The sequence below is a fragment of the Nelumbo lutea genome, chromosome 1 (assembly GCF_056320005.1).
Source record: "Nelumbo lutea isolate HS-2025 chromosome 1, American lotus-T2T, whole genome shotgun sequence".
NCBI lineage: Eukaryota > Viridiplantae > Streptophyta > Magnoliopsida > Proteales > Nelumbonaceae > Nelumbo > Nelumbo lutea.
The window spans coordinates 87,658,213-87,679,804 of record NC_142684.1 but is presented as its reverse complement, the minus strand read 5'-3'; the positions used below and the strand labels follow the sequence as shown (position 1 = coordinate 87,679,804).

General features: G+C 40.0%; 1 pseudogene across 1 annotated transcript; it reads right to left on the bottom strand.

The window, feature by feature from the left end:
- Positions 1-888: 888 nt before the first annotated feature.
- LOC148875944 (putative E3 ubiquitin-protein ligase RING1a) lies at positions 889-21,264 on the bottom strand (annotated as a pseudogene). The gene is made up of 8 exons (XR_016105388.1): positions 20,841-21,264; positions 20,677-20,719; positions 17,895-17,953; positions 12,253-12,334; positions 11,967-12,087; positions 11,743-11,784; positions 1,285-1,895; positions 889-1,198 (listed from the first exon to the last, which is right to left on the bottom strand). The product of XR_016105388.1 is annotated as a putative E3 ubiquitin-protein ligase RING1a (transcript).
- Positions 21,265-21,592: the final 328 nt, after the last annotated feature.

Here is a 21,592-nt window from a genome sequence, read left to right as displayed (position 1 = left end):
TTTCTGATCATGATTTTATCCAGATCAGTGTGTATCACTTCCTCGTATTTGTAGGTTGTTGGTCGTAGCTAACCTACATACGATGGGATATGTTGTGGGGCACAGACGTGAAATCCAGAAGAAAGAAAGAAAATAAATCCATGGGCTGCAACTTCTTCAATAGGAGACAGCCCGTATATTCCAGATCAACCGTTGCATGAGTTGAGGCGACGGGCAATAATTACACATGTCCCTCATCTAGTTATTAACACAGTAGCATCCCAATCTCATCCTAATCTAATCCTAATTGCGTGGGGCCCGCCCCATTTATTAGATAATTGTTTGATTAATTAATTTAAGGAATTGTTCTACTGCTCACAGATCATGACTGATACCAACCAAGTGACCAACGTTAGTCGTCGGACCATGTGTTGGGACCAGATCCGAACTCACAAAATGGAGCATCAGTGTTCATAAAATACAGACGGGGGCCCAACGAGCACTAGAACGAACCTCATATCCAAAGGCACGTCGGGCAAAATGGCAGTGTCTTTTTATACCCATCCAAACTCCAAAGTAGGATTTGTAACCAACCTACCATGCTCGCCCTCTCACACAGCCATCAAGTGCAGCTAACCCGGATCCCTTTCTACCTCTAAGACTGTTCAAGTTCTACATACAATTGATAAAACCATATGTCAGAACTCAGAAGGCCACAATTGTTTTCTGAGTTTGGACTCATACAATGCAACAGACAAAAGGGTTGATGGGTTGGTTACTCTGTAAAGCGAATTAGAAACCTGGGCAAGTCAAGAAACCTCTTCCCAAAGACCCAAACAGTCAGAAATCAGAACACAGAACTGGTTCATGCTACTTAGAGGGCTAAAGCCATGGGAACAAAGACAGAGATGAGTGTTAAATGCACGAGATGAATCATTAACACGCAGAGGGGCAGAACCAAGAGTATGACATGAAAAAGAAGAAAAAAGGCTACATTACATACATAAATATGAGCTGCACAGACCACGACATGCATAAGCTGTTATTTTTTTCTGTTCTTGACAAACAATGCTTCATCAGGAACTATATTGCCTGAGAGGTCTTTGTTTGTATCTATATAATTTAATATACACCTCCACGGCCTACTCTCCATGTGAAAAGGTTGAAAAGTCACCATGTACCCTTCCTAACTTGATACCTTCTGCCTATAAGTCAGAACCTGAAAGTAGCATAGCAGAAGGGATTTATTATAACTGCAACATATGTGCAACTGATAATAACATATAGATAAGATGGAGAACTGACCAGATTGCCTCGACTGGAGGTGCAACTAGCTTGAATCCCTGCCAGAGTTTCTTGCTCTTCCAATATTTGCACACCATTTTTGCAATGATCATCCTTGGAGGTTGAAGGTTCAAGCCCAGATCCACATTGATCAGCAGTCATATGGTGTGGCTCTTTTACCACTAATATTTCATCCGCACACCACCTTTACCCCAAGCCAGTACTTCTGGATTCCCGATACGGCCAGGAGATGCACCTGTGCTCTCTCTGCCCCCTTCTAAGTCATCATTTTCATCACAACCCCCATCTGCATTTGCAGCTGCTGAAGAAGACTGAGAGAACCTGGGTCCTCCCCATCTCCTGCACCGTTTTGGTTTTACATCTGTAGAGCGTTCTTCTGCAGAAGAGGAATCTTTTCCTCCATCACCATTTGCCTCATCATCATCATCATCAGATCCTTGAATTTCAGATCCACGAGAGCTTCTCCTCCCTCTCAAATTTCGATAGTTACCCTGAGATTTTCTCACAAATGCAGCTGCAGTGGCTTTAGCTGTGGTGCGTCTCCTGCCAAGTGCTTCTGATTGTCGCCGTAAAGTCTGGGCAATAGATGCTTGGATCTGTCCCAGGAAAACCTAGCATAAGAATTTGAAACAACATAAAAATACAATCTAGTGTACATGTGTGTGCTTGAAGGCACCCCATCCCAAAATAATGGGTATCTGCCCTATTAGAATATGGAGTTATGGCCTAAAACATGTTTGTGTATGCAAAAAGCGCATAATAAAAGAAAAACGAAGAAATAAACCAAATATGAGCCATGATAACTTTCTACCTAGGTGGAGAACTGAAGTTAAAACTGTCAAGCAAGGAAATCTTCACCTAACAAATAAATACTCTCTATGTAGAAACACGATACCATTTGGAACCTTTTCTGTTCATTTGAAAAATAATGTAATCTCAGAGGGGTGGAAGCTCAATATACCATATCAATCCCAGAGACTTGGAACATAACTTAACGGTTTTAGCTCAAGGACATCTGCATTGCCAAGCTAAAATATGGTGTGGTTATGGCTTTTCCAAAATCCAAATAATAGCTTGCCAACTCAAGAATCAACTCCTTGGCTCTGCACTCAAAGTTGCCTCCATCAGAGTCAGTTGAATATGCTGACCGATGCTTATATTATTAGAGGTAATAGGAAATTTGACGAAAAAGAGGTTCTGAGAAAAGGATAAATTCTAACACTCCTTCAGACTCAATGCTACTCTCTTAAAGCCTTAAAACCTCAAGAAAGAAAGCAAATTGAAACCAAATGATCAATTTTTATTTTATTTCATTAATGCATTTAATCAGTTAAAGGTATATTTCCCAATTGACTAGTACAGAACCTAAGTTCTCATTTTTACTTCCAGCAGGAGTTATTCAGTCCAAATAAAATATTTATGTATTAATTAAATGTCTTGATAACATGATTAAAGAACCCGATGGAGTACTTGAAAAGTACACTTATGCGGTTATGACAAATTCCAATATTTAGATGACTTACGCACAATTTAAAACCCAAGGACTTCATTAGTGTTTAATAAACCTAAATAAATGATTTACTGAACTTGTATATCTTTTTAATGAAAAAACAAGTAAATTGGTGACGCGTGATCTGCTCACTCCCGCATGGCTAGTGACTGGGCTCGAACAAGGTTCTGATCTGGCAGTGCTGAGCTAGTATTTGTGCATCCGAGCTGGAAAGAAAGAAAGATTAGAGTGCCTGGGTAGGTTTTACCCAAGAGAGCACTCCGATGCTTAAGTTAGAATGGGGATTTTGTGAGAATATGTGAGAGAACTCAAGAACTTTAGTGCAAATACCCTTTTGAGTGGATTTGGGGCTTTTTATAGCTATCTGAGGTTCAGGTGCCATTAGGCAACGTCTCTGAGTCTCCTATGGAACTGTTTCCGTAGTTTAAGGCGTACTAGCACGTCTGTTGCTAGATTCGCGTGGCGGTTACAGGTCGCCCGCGGGTCTTGTGGCGTATGGCTCGGCAAGCTGTTCCTATGGTTGCGGTAATGGTGCCTGCGGAGGCGTGGCGCGCAGAATGGTTTAGGCGAGCTTGTATTGACGGTGACCCAAGCTCACCCCAACTCAGCCGCTCACCTGATGCCGGGTGCCACATGTTGACTTATCAAGTTGTTCTACTGACTTGGACGTTGTTGACAACAACAACGTCCATATATCAGTAGTTGTGCGGGGTGACCAAAATGCCCCTCATCAATTGCCCCCCCCCCTCTCGAGCCGCTGCTCAGCAAGCGAAGAGAGTAGAATCTTCTAGGGCGTTTTTGGCCTACTCACCTTTGTAGGCGGTTTAGCTCGCCCGGTTTGGGCTTGGTTTAAACCGCTTCTTCTAGAACCTACTAGAGTTCGGAGAGAGGGAAGTGGCTTTGCACGCGCGGCATTCATGGCGGACGGTTTGAATTTAAACACACGCCTAAATTCAAACTGAGCACACGCGCTTAGTTTTGAAGTTTTGAACTGGCATGCTCAGAGGTTGAGCCCACGCACCAGTCCCCTGCTGTTGCCAGGTTGTCCTGTGCTTGTGCCGTTGGATTCCTGGCAGTGCGCCTCTGCTAGCTGTGGTTTTCATCTGGACCATCAATTTTGTTTCCCGCAAGCTATAAATATGGGGGCCTCTGGTGAGGTCCCCACATATTCATTGTTTTTGGATTTTTCCGAAGGAGGGTGATCTTCGAGTTAGTCTCCAACGCTGGTCTGCTTAGGCGAGCTCTGTTTTTCGTTGGCGATCTATACTTTCTCCTTATCCCAATTGCTAGTGTTGTCATTTCTAGTTCTCTTTGCTTTTCTGGTGAGTTTCTTTTGTCTTTTTCCCCATATCTCATAGTTTTGCCGAAGATAGGCCATCTAGTGATGGGTCGGATGAGGAATCGAGCTCCTCTAGTGAGGATTCATACGAGTCCTTTTTCGGTGGGGACCTAGTGGGTAGGAGGGAGGAGGTAGAGGTTGTAATAGATTCATTCGAACTGACCCAACTGTCTGGGGAGGCGATAGTTGAGATATGTCAAAGATACGAGATCCTCGATGAGTATCATTGGATTGAGCCTACTACTAGTCATTATCCTTGAGACCACAACAGGGAGGAGCTGTGCATCTATGAGGAGTCACTGGCGGCTAGCCTCCGTTTCCCCCTTTATCCGTTTATAACTGCTGTATTGAAGCGCTACAGGGTATCGCTGGGTCAGCTCGCCCCAAATGGGGTTAGGACACTGGTTGGATTGATCAGCTTATGCCACCATCGGGGCTTCCCTTTGAGTCTCAAGGCCTTCTCGACCTAGTACAGATGAAAATAATTTATGGCCCATTTTGTTTTTACCTTCCTTTCCGCAGCATGAGGGAGATTTTTAATTTTCCCAACAAGGTTAGGGGCTGGAAGCAGAGGTTCTTTTTCCTTGAGAATGATGGTGGTTGGGATGTCAACACTGCCTGGTACAGTAGTTGCCAGAAAGTTACTGAGTGCAGGGATGCCGATCTTCAAGCTGTTGTCCAGCAACTCGCCTAGAAACAAGTTAGGATTGGAGAGTTTCTAGTCGAGCTGATGCTTGTGCAGGCAGGACTGAGCCATATAGGTGGGTCAGTTGTCAAGTCGTGCATTTGCCTATTCTTTTTTCCTATTAGCTCGGTTGCTGATGTTTCTGTCTTTGTCTGCAAGTATGGAGAGCTTGTCTTCTATGATGTCAGCCGAGGAATTGAGATATTCTCGCAAGAAGCGTCGAGCTGGGTGTAGGTCGTCTAGGGGGGAGGTTTCTTTGTCTGGAACCCCTCCAGTCATCGACCTAAAGAGGCAAGGATACCAGATGTACACCGAGCAGCACTCGCCAGAGCCGCAAGTAGCCCAGGAGGAGCGGGAGGCCGGCCCTTACGTGTCCGATATCCCCCCTATCCCCAACATTCCTGATGTGTCCATGATTGATCAGTCGAGCGATGCTCGCATAGCTCTTTGGTTGGGTAGGGGCATACTTCTTCCTGAGGACATGCGGCAATTCAACGAGTTGAATCCACTGAGAACTTCTTGATTTCTTTCTGCAAGGCATCTTATTTTGTTTTTGGTTTTCGCAGGCAAACAAACACCTATAGTCAGGTCCTGCTAGACCATGCTCACTCCGAGCAGAAAGAAAGGGCCAGTATGCAGGCTAACATTGGTCTGCTTAATGCCGAGTTGCAAAGGCTCAAGATTGATTCAGAAGGGGAGTGTGTGGAGCACTAGCGCCTTTATAACGCGAACCTGAGTCTGCACTCTACAGCACAAGCTGACCCATTCCCGACGCGAGCTGAACGAGTCACGATCTAGGTGTGCCTAGGAGGTCGACCGAGCTAGGGAGGAGGTCGTTGCTCTTTACTTGCAGTCCCCCGCATACGGGAAGCAGAGGGCTATGGACAGTATCCCATCGATGAAGAGGGGATTCAAGTTGTATCGTCGCTATCTCAAGTCCCTGTATCCCGATCTCGATGTCAGCTCCATCACTACACGAAAGGTCCCACGTGAGCTCGTCATGCAAGTGGATGAGGAGCCCTTGACCCCAGAGGAGGAGGAGGAAGATGGCAAAGAGGGGGTCGAGGAAGAAGGCAACGAGGAGGCTCAGGATGATGTCAGTGGTGACGAGTAGCTCGGTCTATAGCTCGGCTGGTGGTTTGGTGGAGATGGTGGTTTCCTTTACTGTTTCGAGGGCTTCTTGCTCCTATAAGATTTCCAGGGCCTGCGTGCCCTATATTGTCCGAACTTACTAAACTTTTTCTTTCTTTCTTTCTTTTTTTCTTTTTTTTTTAGCGGCTACTTGGTCCGCTTACTTGTAAGGCCATTTGGCCCCTTAATTTAATAAAAGTAGTTGTTCCTTGCAGTACCTTCTGTTTGTTTGGCTAATCTTTACGTTGTTCAGCTCGCTTTTGTTGTAGAGTATAACTTTGCTGTTCTTCAACGCTGTTGATTCTATCTTCACGATGTCGAACTGAGCTATTAGTTGACTCTGGCGAGCTCGGGGCTCGAAGCACTTTTTATCAGAGATAGTATCTATGCAGGTTGTCCACATTCCAGGCCCAGGGCACTGCCTTCCCATCAAGTGTTTCAAGCTCGTATGCGTTCCCACCTATAGTTTTAGAAACTCTATAGGGGCCTTCCCAATTTCAGACCGAGCTTTCCCACACTGGGCTCAGGTACCATAACTTTCTGAGTACCAGGTTGCTAACCCTGAAGTTGTGTTTCTTGACTCGTGCGTTGTAGTACCGAGCTACACGCTGCTGGTATGTCGCAATTTGAATATCAGCGAGGTCTCTAACTTCCTCTACTAAGTTAAGGTTGGCTCGCAAATCTTCCTCATTTGATTCTTCAGCGCATACTTCAAATCGTAGCATCGGGATCTTCATTTCAATTGGGATCACTGCCTCGGTCCCATAAGTTAGGTTGAAGGGCGTATCACCTATTGCTGTTTTAATGGTGGTCCTGTAGGCCCATAGCACGCTAAGTAGCTTGTCCACCCACAAACCATTGACTCGAGATAGTCGAGCTTTGAGGCCACGTAGAATGGCTCTATTGGTTACTTCAGCTTATCTGTTAGCTTGAGGGTGCGCCACCGAGGTGAAGTTTTGTCTTATTCCCAACCGATTGCACCAATTCTGGAACTTAATGTCCTCGAACTGCTTCCCGTTGCCTGAGATCAATACTCTGAGTAGGCCAAACCTACAGATTATGCTTTGCCAGAAGTCCTGGACATTGCGAGTTGCTATGGTGACTAGGGGTTCGCCTTCTACCCTACCCACTTGGTGAAGTAATCTACTGCCACCACCAGGAATTTTTTGTCCTTTAGCTGGCAGGAAGGGGCCCAGCAAGTCTATGCCCCATTGTGTGAATGGCCAAGGGCTAGTTAAGTACCTTAGGTCGGCGGCTGGCTGGTGTAGGATGTTGGCATGCCGTTAACATTTGTCGCACCGCTGGACCAGCTCAATGGCATCTGCCTTCATGGTGGGCCAGTAGTATCCTTGTCATAAAGCTTTCTGAGCGAGGGCCCTGCAGAGGCGAGTTATTCCTATGGTCGCGGTAATGGTGCCTATAGAGGCGTGGTGTGCGGAATGGTTTAGGCGAGCTTGTGTTGATGGCAGCTCGAGCTCACCCCAGCTCAGCCGCTCACCTGATGTCGGGTGCCACAACTGTTCTGTTGACTTGGATGCTGTGTTGTCAACAGCGTCCATGTGTCGGTAGTTGTACGGGGTGACCAAAATGCCCCTCATCATAAATTAATAATGATTTATATGTTATGCACACCGAGCTCTGCATTACTGTCAGTATTTGACAATTATTTGTCTTTAGATTTGCAATACATGAGAAGTTGAAAACTTACCATAAGTACAAACTCTACCTTCACCAACCCTAACTTTTTTATCGTTACCTTTAACTTAAGATCCCTTTATATTTTCCAATTAAGAAAAGGTAACAGTATTGCATTATATCCAGAAAGCAAAATACACATGAAGATGTATAGTGACGCACATGACTTTCCACATTGATTCCAATAAATCCCTAGTCAACTATGTCCCTAGACCTTCTAAATCTGATATCAGTGAGCCAACCTTAAGCAAGCCACTGTAATCTAGCCATCATCTTTAAACAGCCTATCCTTTTCGGGCACATTGATGATGTTACAACTAAAACCAACCATCAATCAGACAGATGACCGTGCTTCATGCCACTGACTGTATATGTATGCATGACATATATGTGTACATGCACAGATAGATAGGTAGCCTAATAGAATAATCAATTAGGACTCTTCTATAGATGATACGAGTAGGGAGCATAGGGATCCTTTTGGTTTTCTAATGGAATGGCTCAATACAAAGTACATAGGGAGTCTCTAGAAGAGAATAATCAGCTGTTGGATGGAAGAAACAGGGAGTTTAAAGGGACAGGTTTGACAATAGAATGGAAGAAACATGGAGTTTAAAGGGACAAGTTTGACAATAGAAGCTTGAGGATCTAGTCTAATAAATTTCAACCTCCAGAAACTATCAGCATTTTGATTACAGTTAAAATAGCCAATGCATATGGATGTAATAGGAGTTTAATGATTTCTTGATGGATGATCTTGTGAGAGGTTTGCAAGTGCAGCCTGTGGCAGGTTCTTAGACCCATTTTGACCCCTCAACTCCAGGTACACCATACACTCAATTTAATATTCCTTGGAGAACCTTGGGCAATCAAGGATCGGATGGGAACTCAAAAACTTAGGGCAAGATTATTGTTTATCAGGAATTGACAGATCAGGGATATTAGTCAGAGCACACATCTTGGCCTTAGTATTAATACAGGATCTCTGATTGATATATTTGCTAGATTTTGGTAGAGTGGAGGTCAAAGGGGACTTGTGCATTGTTATTGGATGGATCAATCGGGATACTTAGGACCATGATCCCTCTTACCATTTCATCAAAGAAGATCAGTTGTTGGAATCCCAAGTTATGATCTCATTTAGACAGGACCCATAGTCAGCCAATTATTTGATGAGCAAATTGCCTAGGGAAGGAGTGTTGTATATAGGGGTGCAAGTCGGGTGGGCTGGGATCGGGTTGAGATAAGGTCATGCTGAGTTCAGGCTACCTAAAGGCTAGGCCTGGGCCCAGCCCAAAAAATAAAAAACCCTGAAGCCTTAGGTCCAAGCCCAGCCCAAGGACCAAAAATCCAAGCCCAAACCCCTGCAAAATTTTGGGCTAGGTCAGTCCGGGCTCAGGTTGGGCATACCTAAGTTGCACCCCTAATTGTATATTTGGGAGGCCTACCTCTGCCATCATGCTTGCATCGTTTGGAGGTTTTTTGAGGATCATGTCTCTTGACCATAGTTTTCAAAGCGCTAAGGCAAGGCTAGGCGATTGGGGGGTGCCTTGTTGCCTAGTCACCTAGGCGGGATGGATTTTTTTATGTTAAAAGCATAGATCCTAAGGTAGTTCCCTAGGTACCATAACCATATTTCTTTAATAATTATTCATGATTTTCATAAGAAAAGTATAAATTGAAGAAGGAAAATAAAATTCAAAAATATATAGGGGCTGAACCCTTATTTTTGTTATAGGAAAAGAAGAAAATAAAAAGTATTGGTAGTAGTAGTAGTAGTAGTAGTAGTAGTAGTAGTAGTAGTAGTAGTAGTAGAAGAAGAAGAAGAAGAAGAAGAAGAAGAAGAAGAAGTAGGAGAAGAATATATGGAAGAGGAAAATGTGCAGATTAGATAAAAATTCAAGTTCTTCCTTACTTATTGGTTCAGGTTTTTAAGTCTTTTAGGGTTCAATACAGCATTTAGCAATGTTTGTGTTGATTAAACCCTAATAAATAAGAAAATAATAAAAAGAAATTAGTATATAAACACACAATGATTATTTTAGTTTAATAATGTCTATTTTATAATTATAATCTCAAAAAAGAATGAATAAAAAAGTATTTTATAGTACAAAGTAGAAAACTGCTTGGCGATTAGGCAAGGCGATCCTCAAAGGGCGCCTTGTCGCCTAGGCATCGCCTTGAAAACTATGTTCTTGACTTGGGGGCTTTGATGGCTGTACTCACTTTTTTTCTGTTGCCAACTAAATTCACATTATCCATAGGAAAAGGGGGAAAAAAGAATATTCTGTTAACAAACAGTTCACAAAAGGTCAAAAGTAGAGCTACAAAAAGAGGACAGCTGGTGGTTGTTTAGGCCATCTTTGGTTCAACACTCATTCTTGCTCAATTCTTTCCAATGATAAAATTCTAGAATGAAAAAAATGGGTAGAAATGGGCAGAATGAGAAAATGTTGCTATGAACCAAATGCTTTTTTTTTTGAAAAAAAAATGAATTCTTTCTGTGGCAAGAATGAAAATAAATTTTAAATGTGTTTGGTTACAAATTTAATTTTCATTCATTTTTTTCATCAACCAAAATAATAATGTAGGTATACATACAATACTCATTAGCAGATATATATAGTGGAAATGTGTAAGACCCACAACAACTAAACATAAATCAAGTAATCATCCATGTGCCCCCCACATCAATAACAAAATATAAAAGAAAAAAAAAAGGCAAGAAACTACAAAGCTTTTGCATTTGGTTGCATAGAGAAAATATAAAAGAATATTTAAAGGGAGCAATTAGCGCCTATTTAAAAATTAAAACTAATTAGAAGGAAATTAGTTTGCTGAATTGAGTAGGCAGTTGTGCAAATGAAGAAAAGAGCTTGGAACTTCCAAGAAGAAATGGAATTTAAAATTTGTGAAATTAAAATAAAATTAATAACTCGAAGAACTACAAAATATCTAACTTCACCAAATTGATGATAGTATATTCAATAAAGATACTATATTAAGAAAGTCATAAAATATAATAAAACATCATATAATCGTGCCTCATATTGTTCATTTTCATTCTTTAAAGAAGCTCTATGTCAGTGGTCATAAACTGCCAGCCTAGGTCTCAAAAATCGCTGGTAAATTGTGCCTCATATTTCTCATTTCTATGCTGGCGGTCATAAACCACCAGCTCAGGTCTCAAAAACTCCAGCATAGAGTTTTTACCAGCAGATGGCTGGTGGTCAATGTCCGTCAGCACAAGTTTTCACAACAGCAGTGGCCAATGGATGGTGGACCGCTGGCCATCCTATTATTTTTCGTGCTGCAAGTTACCTCAATTTTTGTGCCATGGACTCATTTTTCATTCAAAAATGAATGAGGCCCATTGCAAGAATTTTATAACCAAATTCTCTCATGCAATTCACTTTTGCCCATTCTTGCCCAGAATGAGTAAGAAACGATTATTTTCAGCCTGGCTGGCAGTTTATTTATATAATACATACATATGTAAATATTTTTATAACTATATAGCACATGCACACATACATACATACATATATATGTGTGTGTGTGTGTGTGTGTTTGTTTTATTATTTATATAAATTTGGAAATAGCCTCTCTGTATGTGCAGGGGTAAGGCTGCGTACATCTTTCCCTCCCCAGACACCGCGCATTGGCAGGTGCCTCATGCACTGGGCTGCCCTTTATATTTATATAAATATTATAAAATGACATAATATTTTTATAATTATAACATATATTCTGTGCATAGATTATACGTCATATAATATAAAATAAATAAATATATATATATATATATTTAATGTCTTAGGCCCAAAGCCCAGCCTGGTCTAGCACAGGCCTGGGCTATAGCCCTTATCATAGGTGCTAAGCCCTGCCCAACCCATGATCCCTTACAAATATACACCATTCATCGGTAGCAGGAGACAATTATTTATTCAAGCAGGAGGCACACAATCCCAACACACATGCATCACACATGCATACTCTCTCTCGTGCTGTTGCACACATATACACAAGCAAGCAAGTTAATTTGGTTTTATATTTTAGCACATGCATGCATGTAAATATGTTTGTTAACTATCTGACCTGCTTATTGCGATTCTTCTCCTCTTCATGAAAGGCCAGCTCCTGAAACCCGGCATCCAGAAAAGAATGAGTACTTAGATAAATCACACTCAACTTAACAAACCCTTGTCCTAAGTCCTAACTATATAGGGTCATCCATGGGAAACCTATTTTGCAGTTGTACTCCAACTCATTGCCATTATCCAACAAGAAGAATAAAAATAAAAACTACAGCAAACTTATACCTCTTCCTCGTATTTAGCAATATCTGGATATAAAGCTGCAATTAAAGCATCATAATTTGGATCATCCCTCAAAGAACGACGGCTTGCACAATGTGTGCGGCAAGCAGGGCATTCATTGTTCCTGCAGAAAAGACCAAAGTAGCAATACACATCAGAAAGACTTCAAGATCCTTATGGACAGCCAACTTTTTATAAGTTCCAGCCTAGACCCTAGATGATAAGGAGATTGTAGTGCCTGCATGCCATTGAACCAAATAAGACATGGCAGAACAGTTTCTTAGCATACCCCAGTCGCATTGATTTGTCAATGCATTCCCTGCAAAATCGATGCAGGCATTCCATTACAGTTCGTGTCTTCCGTATTATACCTGTCCATACAAGTGTAATTTTTAGAGAACTTTTCTTTTTTCAAAATGTCAAGAAAGAAAGGCAGGAAAGCGACTCAATGAAACTGGCAAATATTACATATCATGAATTTTGTATGTATTCCTACTTTATATATATGGTGGAATGGCTAAACAGGATATGTGTAGCCAACCCATATAGTTGGCATAAAGCTTTATTAACTAAAATATCTTGTGAGAAGGAAAAAAAATGCACATGGGAAAATGTTTTAAGGTGCAAAAGATATGCCATTTAAGCCCCATCATTGGAAAAATGAGGAATGCAGTTGTTTCTATACCAAAAGAAAAAGTCCTTTCCACACCCCTCCTAGCTAGATCATCAGCCATAGTGTTCTGTATTGACAGATTTTAGTCTTTAGTTTTATTGCCAAAAGCTAAAGGAAGAAATACAGACTCATTTTAGCTAGATCATGAAAAACTGTTTTCAATAACTTGTTCAGTTACTAGGCTTTTCTCCTCAATTAATTCCTCCTATTTTCTTCTTGCTTTTACTGCTATTGCAACCCATGAAGGTTGCTACTACAATTTTGTGGCCTTATCTTGTTCAATTTTTTTATAGCATACAATCAACTCAACAAGGCCTTGCCCCAACTATATATATGGGGTTAGCTACATGATCTTTGTTTTGCCACTCCACTCTTTCAAGGGCTGTATTTATTAATAGAAATTAATAAATTACTAATAGAAATCAGAAATAATACACCAGTGAATTATGAATGATCCTGAGAGAATGGCAGTTAGCCCCAGTTAACCACCCCACAAACAAAACAAACCCAGCCCATTTATCTTCTTAGATTGCAAAATTCAGAACCTAAAAGGCAAACATTAATCATCCCTGCTCATTTTATCCTTATAATGGGGCCCAAACATCTATCTTCTATGTACCCCTTGCTGGGATAAAGCATCCACCAAAGAATTTGTTGAACTTTGTACCCAGCATATTATTAACTGCATGTTCCTCATTAGCCATCCGAATTGCTTGATCTCATTTCTGTAGCATCACATCTCCTGACTCTCCTTGTTCAGCCAACTTATCACAGTTTTTGAGTCCCCTTCAATTACAAGTCTCTCCACCCCCATCTCCTTGGCCTCTTGCACCCCAACCACTGCTGCCATCAGTTCTGCTCCATCAAGGGCCATATTGATTGTAAGTTTTTTATGGTATGGCTTGCTAAAATATACTACAAATACATGTTAGAAGAGAAATGTTATGAAGCATATATTAGAATTGTCCATGTAGCATCTGATGTAGTATTGAACACATATTTATCCAGCAAAGGCATACTAAGCATATGTCAGTATTCAAATATTATATAGTCTACAAAAAGTTGTTGAAGTCAGATCCAATAACCTGTGCTAATTTCTAGGTTCTAGGTTGATCCAGAAGAGAAACATGATAATAGGCTTGGGATAGGACGAACATCTAGGGTGTTTCAAGGGAGGTTTTATTGGCTTATTCAGGACTAATAGGCTCAGGCAACTCTTCCAAGGCAAAGGCATTACTGCAATGATTGGGGTTCATGGCAGTGTTGAATGCTCATCATGTGGAGGTGGAAAGATATACTCAGGCATTAATAACTTGGCTCAGAGATGGAAGGACCATGGAGGTTCATTTTGAACCAAGAGTTTGTGGAGATGTTTAAGAAAAGCAATCACTGGGGAGTGTAAATGAAACAAACCAAGAGATATTAGAAAATAAAGAGAATATGGACTGCATTCTTACTGATCTCATAGCTGTGAAAATGGACAAGGGAAGGAAGAATTCAAAGGTGTCTGCAATGGACTTCATTCTTAGGGAGCGGTACATAATTTCAGCTCATTCCCCACAAAGAAAACAGGTGGTCTTTGACTAGTGACCACTTGAAAATGACTGGATAAAGCTTCACTTTCATGGATGTTTGGTAGGCAATCCAGGGTCATCAGATGTGCTAGGTGTACAGTGTACCAGTGATTGTTTTGGAGCCACTGTTATGAGTTACTTGGAACCAATTGGGGGAGGGAACTAAACTCCAATCATTACTGCAAGGTCTCAAACTTGGTTTTGCTGCAGTAGAATAATAACTTGGAAATTTAGGGGGTTATAGAATTGTCATTGGATGGTTGGTAATTAATTGTGATGGTACTTGGATCCTAAGGCATTAATTGGGAGAATTAAGAGCTTTAGCTTATAGCCTGAATTGCTCATTCAGGTGGATCTCAAGAATAGTAAATTAGATTGCTAACAGACTTGAAAGGGAAAGGAGTGGGTAAACCACACTTGATAGAGGAAATCTAGTCCTGGGATTTAAAGCCTAGGAAAGAGGTTCAAATTGGAAAGAAATTGGGGCTCTTTTTAAGAGGTGAAAAATGAGAAAAAAAATAATTTTGGAATTAGAAGAAAGAAATAAAGGCAGAGTTTAGTCGATATATTTTGCTGGAGATGGTTTAAGTGATTTACAGGTTTGAGGGTATGGAAGCTTCGAAGCTTCCAGAGGAGTGTGTGGTTTGCTATTAAAGATGTGGAATTTTTTAATGGAGGGACTTTGGAAATGAAGGTTGTGGAAAAACAATAGAGTTAGAACAATGAAGTGAACTTATTGTGAGAAAAATGTTGGATCATGGTCTAAGTTTTCTTCTTTGTGTAATTTGCTTCAGAAGTAGAAACTGTAATGACTGTTGAGACAATTAGTTGAATAGTGCTCTTGGGTTATGTTGGAATTCTGTTTTAACCGGGGTGTGGTTGAAAGTGTCTCCTATTTTTCTCTCTCACAGATGATTTCTTATTTTAATGAATTTACTTTATTATGTAAAAATTGTAGTATTTTTCTATGGATCATAACTTGTTATAGCATCCTTTGTTCTTAAACTTTTCAAAGGCAGCTGTCTCCTTTATGCTCATTGTTGGTAAAATCTCTTTGACTGTATTTTTTTATTATTATTGGTAAATCTCTTTGATCATGTTGCTAATTAAAAAAGGCCTGCATAGGTTCAGACACCGGGAGACACTAGATCTCTGATTTCTAATGTGAACATCTCGTTCAAGTGGTTCCAGAGACCAACAAACTCATTAGGCCATTTAGTGTTAGATAATTGTACTTTTGTACTCTTTTAGCTTTGCTGGTTACAAAAGCTCTTTGCCCTCTTGTCTTGTCTTCTAATTTTGTTAATGATTGCTGCGTTAACAAGTTACCATGTAACTTGTTCATTCCTCCCAAGATCCAACACAAACCCTTTGTGTGGGTAGGCCTTAACAAGTTACCATCAATAACTAGGATTGGTAAAAAATATACAAGGCCCTGATCAAAAAGAATTCAAAACAGGGAAAAATACTCAGAAGCTAATTACACTGCAGATCTAGATAGAAAAAGATTCCTAGAATCAAAGAAAGAGTTGAAAGATAAATCCATTAGCTGTCTGTGAACTGCAGCCCATGAGTAGATTCTGCCCCACAAACCTTTTAAAATTGTATCCACCATGTATTGTGTTTATTTTCAAACATTCTCCTATTTCTCTCCGTACATAAAGACCAAATCAATTCTGCCAGAATGACTTCCCACAAGACTTTCCCTTTCTTTATAGACCCTTTAACTGCCAGTTCCAAAAAAGAGATTTCAGGTCTTCGGGGAAATAGAAACTAACATCAAACAGCCCCAAAGCTTTCTCCCAAACCATTCTTGCAAGCTTGCAGTGGAAGAATACATGTTCTGCATCCCTCTGTACTCCAGAAATACATAAATCTTACATATAAACAGCATATCTTGATTTAGACTCCGATTACCATTGAAATCATTTTCTGATCTTACTCGTTTTTTTATGAGACAGAAAAGGACAAAGACAAGGAAATGTAGCCCAATGGAAAAGCACCCCCGAAAAGATTTACATTCTACCTCATTCCCAAGTCTCTTAAAACCGATGCTGCAACAGGAAAACAACAGAACTATAGAGAATCAAATGCAAAAATGTAAAAAATATTAAGCATAATATTAAAAAAAATGTTTAAAAAACTATCATCTCAAATTAAAATACATCAACATAACATGTAAAACATATTTAAAATGAAATTTTAAAAATAAAACCAAGCATAACACATAAAATATAGTCAAGCATGTAAAACTCCCAAACTCTCGATCTCTTCATCTGTAACCTGTTTCACCCTTTCAATACAACTCCCTCTATTTTCAACTTTTCCCAGCCACCTAAACATCAGAAAATTCCTCTCCTCCAAAAAGGATAAACCAAGCTTTTTTTTTTTTCTGATAAGTGGACAAACAAGCAATTTCTACCTGCTTTTCTCTGGCCACTGCCTGATGCAAAGGAAAACCTTGTCCACCATGGTCTTGCTTATTCACTTGTACAATAGCAACAGAGGAGTTAAATCACTAGATCTTATAGTTGCCATTCTTTCTTTTCATCGGTAACTGTTTCTGTTTACACTTATTGCTAACCCATCTATTAATCCTTAGCAAACTTTGGAATCTATTATAATTTATTCTCAACTTCACAGACAGCTTCTCAGCCTCCCTCATATAGATCTCTATAGTTATCATTCTGTTGCACAAACATCAAATATTGTGCAGATTGAGTGGAAAACTAAGTAACAGGAGGCCTACCAGAAGCAAGCATGTAATCCTCAGGAATAAATTGGTCATAAGATCGTGCTAAGCAAAAATTATTGCTTCATCCAGTTTTAAAGCAATATTCAGTCAGGAAATAGGCAGGTGAAGAAATTATGGGGTTTTTATTGTTAAAATAAATTTTATAAAAGAAACAACTGGTTAAAGGATCCAAATAGACATTATAATGTGTCAATACATGTAATATTCATATGATCTCACTGCACTTACAAAAGTTGGCACTATATCTATCTCAGAAAGAGGTTAGAATTGGATGAACAATACCACTAGATACCTCCACTGAATTATTATAAAGAACGCCATTACCCAATGTTAGTCCCAGTTATATTAGGTCTTGGGAGGGGTGGACTGGATATGGACCTAACCTTTGGCACAGAGAGGTCATGTTTCATGTTATTGTGCATACAGCAATAACCATGACATATAAGGATATCTTCCTCCTGATGTGTATGCTCAGGTTTCTCATTTATATTTATTAAACAGTTGAGTATGTAATAAATACCATTCTTCCCAGCAGTGTTTTCACACAAAAAATATTGATATTATAATTTTAATTGCTTTTTAAGAAGATATTTTATTAGGATGAATGAACGAACAACATTAGCAAATAGGGGATTCTTGGAGCAGAAAAGCATGAATAGGATGAATGAATGAACAACATTAGCAAATAGAGGGTTCTTGGAGAAGAAAAGCGTGAAATTTTCAAAAGGCGCATGCCTAGGCTGAGGCACAAGGTACATCAAGCACACTTTTGATGTGCATACCCTAAAATGTGCCTCGCCTGTGCGCCTAGGCGTGCCTTTTGAATCACTGCTTCCCAGTGATAAGATGTAACCAGCACTGATGACTTAAGTTTACCAGCACATTTGTTGGGACCAGATTTTGTCAAGTAAAAGCCCAAATAATCATACCTAGGCATATTGGGCACTGCACTTCTTTGCGCACATCTGATAACCTTACTAAAACAAATCTGCAAACAAAGACCAAGAAACAAATCACAGTTAGATTATAGATAAAAACTTTCTTCAATGCATGCTAATAAACATGTTTAGAGGTTGATTAATTGAAAAGCACATGAATCCTTGCCAGAAATATGAAGCTTATACTTTTTTAGCTACAGCAATAGAAGAAAACCAAGAAAAGTCAAAGGTCTTTCCTTATATTCAGTCCTCACCATTTTTCCTTGCAGCTAAAAGAAAGTTTAATAGAAAAGGAGAAGAGATACAAAGATCATAACAAACAACAAAGAAAGCACCCAGGAAACCCTTCACACCAGAAGGAAGACAGCTCTATACAAATCCTATCTCAGCCCACTCAATTTTCTGTAATTTCACAAACATCCATAATCAAATACACACTGTGTATGATAATACTGGTCATGTACACCACAGGCCGACAGATGAAGTGACAGGAAACTGCAATGGTGCAGGTTAAAAACACTAACAAGGACAAGCCAAGCCAAAAGAAAAAATGCATTTGGGAAACTAAGCAATCCTGCTAGTAACAGCACCTATAATGTAATAGTGGAGTAGAATCAATACAGACATCCTCAAAAAAGTTGGGGTAAGGCTTGTTTGATGAAGAAGAGTCAATGTGGTGGATTAAACGATTTACCTACAAAATTAAGATGTTAAAATAGCAATATCTTCTCTAACATAAATTAAACAAAGGTTGACTTTTGTTGTATCTCACACATCCTAGCAAGATGGTCAGTATAATAGTGGAGCAGAAGTAATGCAGCTAACCCTGAAGGTTGGGATAAGGATTACATGATGATGTAACAGAGATAGGCTATTAGTTATATGTCAATTGACTAACAAAATACGATGTTAAATAACTATGTCTTGTCAAATGTAAACTAAACTAAGAATCTATCTTTTTGTTCTACTCCATGCATTCTAACAAGACAGTAATTAGAATATACATATCTTTTTACATATGGATCAACTTAATGAATACAACACATGCAACAATGTGGCTAAGAGTCTAAGACCACCATTCAGTATGGACAACAGATTCACAGAATCTTTTGAATAGGCACTTGATATTTAATACATATTTCCCTCTGTATGGCTTTATGTATTTATTTATTTTTTGAGAAGTAAATTATCAATTCACTAAGAATGTGTACAATCAGAGGCTGTACAAAGGAAAGTATCAAAGTACAAAAATCACTCAGACCACTATCCCATTGGGAATTACAAACAGACTTCCAAATCAAAAAAGATAATTATAGAAAGAACTGTCAACAGTAAACTTTGCTGAAGAACCTTCGTTTTAAAGCATCCTTGAGTTTCTTTCTTGCCATATCGACCAGAAGACTGCACCTGGAATCAATTGCCATAAAGTTTTCCCTTTCTTACTTAAGCCATGTATCCACCACCCTTTCACAAAAGCCACCACTGATGCCAGGTAGCTACTTCTGAATGCAAAGATCCTAAAAGCCCTCTGCATAGCTTTTTAGTAATGAATGGCAATGCATCTACTGAGGATTTCGTATGGGCCTCAAATACCAGTTCAGAAATATGAAAAACTAAAATTCAAAAGCAGTGAACTTAGTTCTCAACTGGAATAAGCACCTTATAATTGATAAGCATGCATACAAACCATTAAAGAACAGAATTAAAATATTTGATCTCTTGATATAGTCCAGATTAGGAGACTAATTGAAGAGAGCAATATTCTAAAGATGAAAAACTGGTTACAGATATTGGAAGTTGAATAAAAAAGCTGCATCTTATTGCATCATATACTCATACACATGGAAATGTCTTATCAAGTGAGCAAGGATCAAAATCTTGGTACAATAAGTTGATTTGTCAAGTCAACTACATTCAGCCAATTCCCCCGTTATTGAATTTCTCTATATTTTCAAAAAAAAAAAAAAGAGAGAAAAATATTTATGCACACGCATATACACACAAACAAGCTCATAGCATGATACGCACTCACACTTCAATTAAACAGGCAAAAAGTAAAAGAACAAAGAATTCCCCACAATTTCCTCAAACTACCATAATTCAGTCCACACAAGATCCACCATAACAGACTGGCTGATGTGTGAACAATTTAACGAGAACGATGATGAACTTGCAGGGCATCTCTTTATATAACGCATTAGAACATGGGTCCTAAACAAATATTGCTAAATTACAAGGATGGCACACTCTATGTGGGTCATTCCGTCGCGGCTAGAGTAATGCATAACTAACCTCCGACTTGACTTGGTTCGAACATGGAGCTCTATGGATCGACAAACAGCAATGCAAATCCAAGTTTGGATAGAACAGAGAAAAAGCGGAGCAGCAACATACAGACTCAGCTACGCCAAAAAGAAACTCGAATTGGAAGTATCGGACCTACCAAATATAGATAGATCGCTCGTGCAACCGAACCAAAGACTCGCGACGTCGAAAAGACATCATCATCGACGAGATCCAAATACAAAAGAAAACACCACCCACATTCAGGGAGAACTGCTATCTTCCCATAACAGAGGAGATAGAAAAAAACCCAAGTCAAAGGAGCCACGAAAGGCTGGTAAGAAAAGCTAAAGACGATAAGTAAAATAGTAACACATCGAGATCCCCTTACACACCCCCACCCCATACAACACACCAACTATAATATTGCGCACAAGGGAGACGAAAGGGTGACAGAGATACAAGGGAAAGAGGAAATGAGATAACGTACTCGTCTTTATCTCCGCCACTGGACGAAGGGCTTCCATCGAAATCTGAGAAATGGCAAATACACGGAACGATCATGAACCGGAAAACCCAATTTCAATTTCTGTGTAGAAACAAATAACAAGTAAAAGCAGGTTATTTTAACATGAGATGAGATGGAATACGTACCCTCTTCTCCATCATCGTCTTCGCCCACTCCTTCTTCCTTGTGTGACTGGTTTTGGTGGTGGTTTTGCTGTTGATAGTGGTGGCGTTGTTGGGATTCCTCCTCTAGATTCTCCGAAGAACGTTTCTGCGCAGGCATTGCGTCTTCCCGTAAAGAGGATTACATAAAAAAGCACGCGAAAATAGAGAAACTCTTCTTCTGAGCTCCCTCGTTGGTGGTGCTTTGTTTGCAACTCTCTACTGCATGTTCATGGCTTCGCTTTTGCAGGAGGTAAGACGAGAAGAAGTGAGAAACGCCGATGGAGAGAGGGGGGGTAAGGGGCGTGACTGGCTGACCGCTTGAGCAAGCTCGTCTCGCTGGAGCGGTCTCGCCTGAATTATCAATATATTACGGCTACAAAGCACATGCACCAAAAAATTTCTCTTCCCTCATGCCCTTCGCTGGCTGGGAGGGGTAAGAATTTCTGTGATGGGGGTCTTTTAGTAAATTTAACACGACTTGCGTCTACAGATTAGAATCATTTTAGATCGGTCGCCGGCGGACTTGTCCTGAGCCCCTTTTTCAATTTATTATTATTATACGTGGATAAGAATTAAGAAATTTCATATCCGTATCTGTCAATTTTTGAAAAGATAAGGGTAGAAGTGGTATTACAGTTTTGGATGGCACACGCTTTGCACGTGACCCTAGGTTCCCAGTTGTACACGTGGTCGCTGTTTGAGTGTGGTTGGGTTAGTGCGAGGCTGTGAGCTCG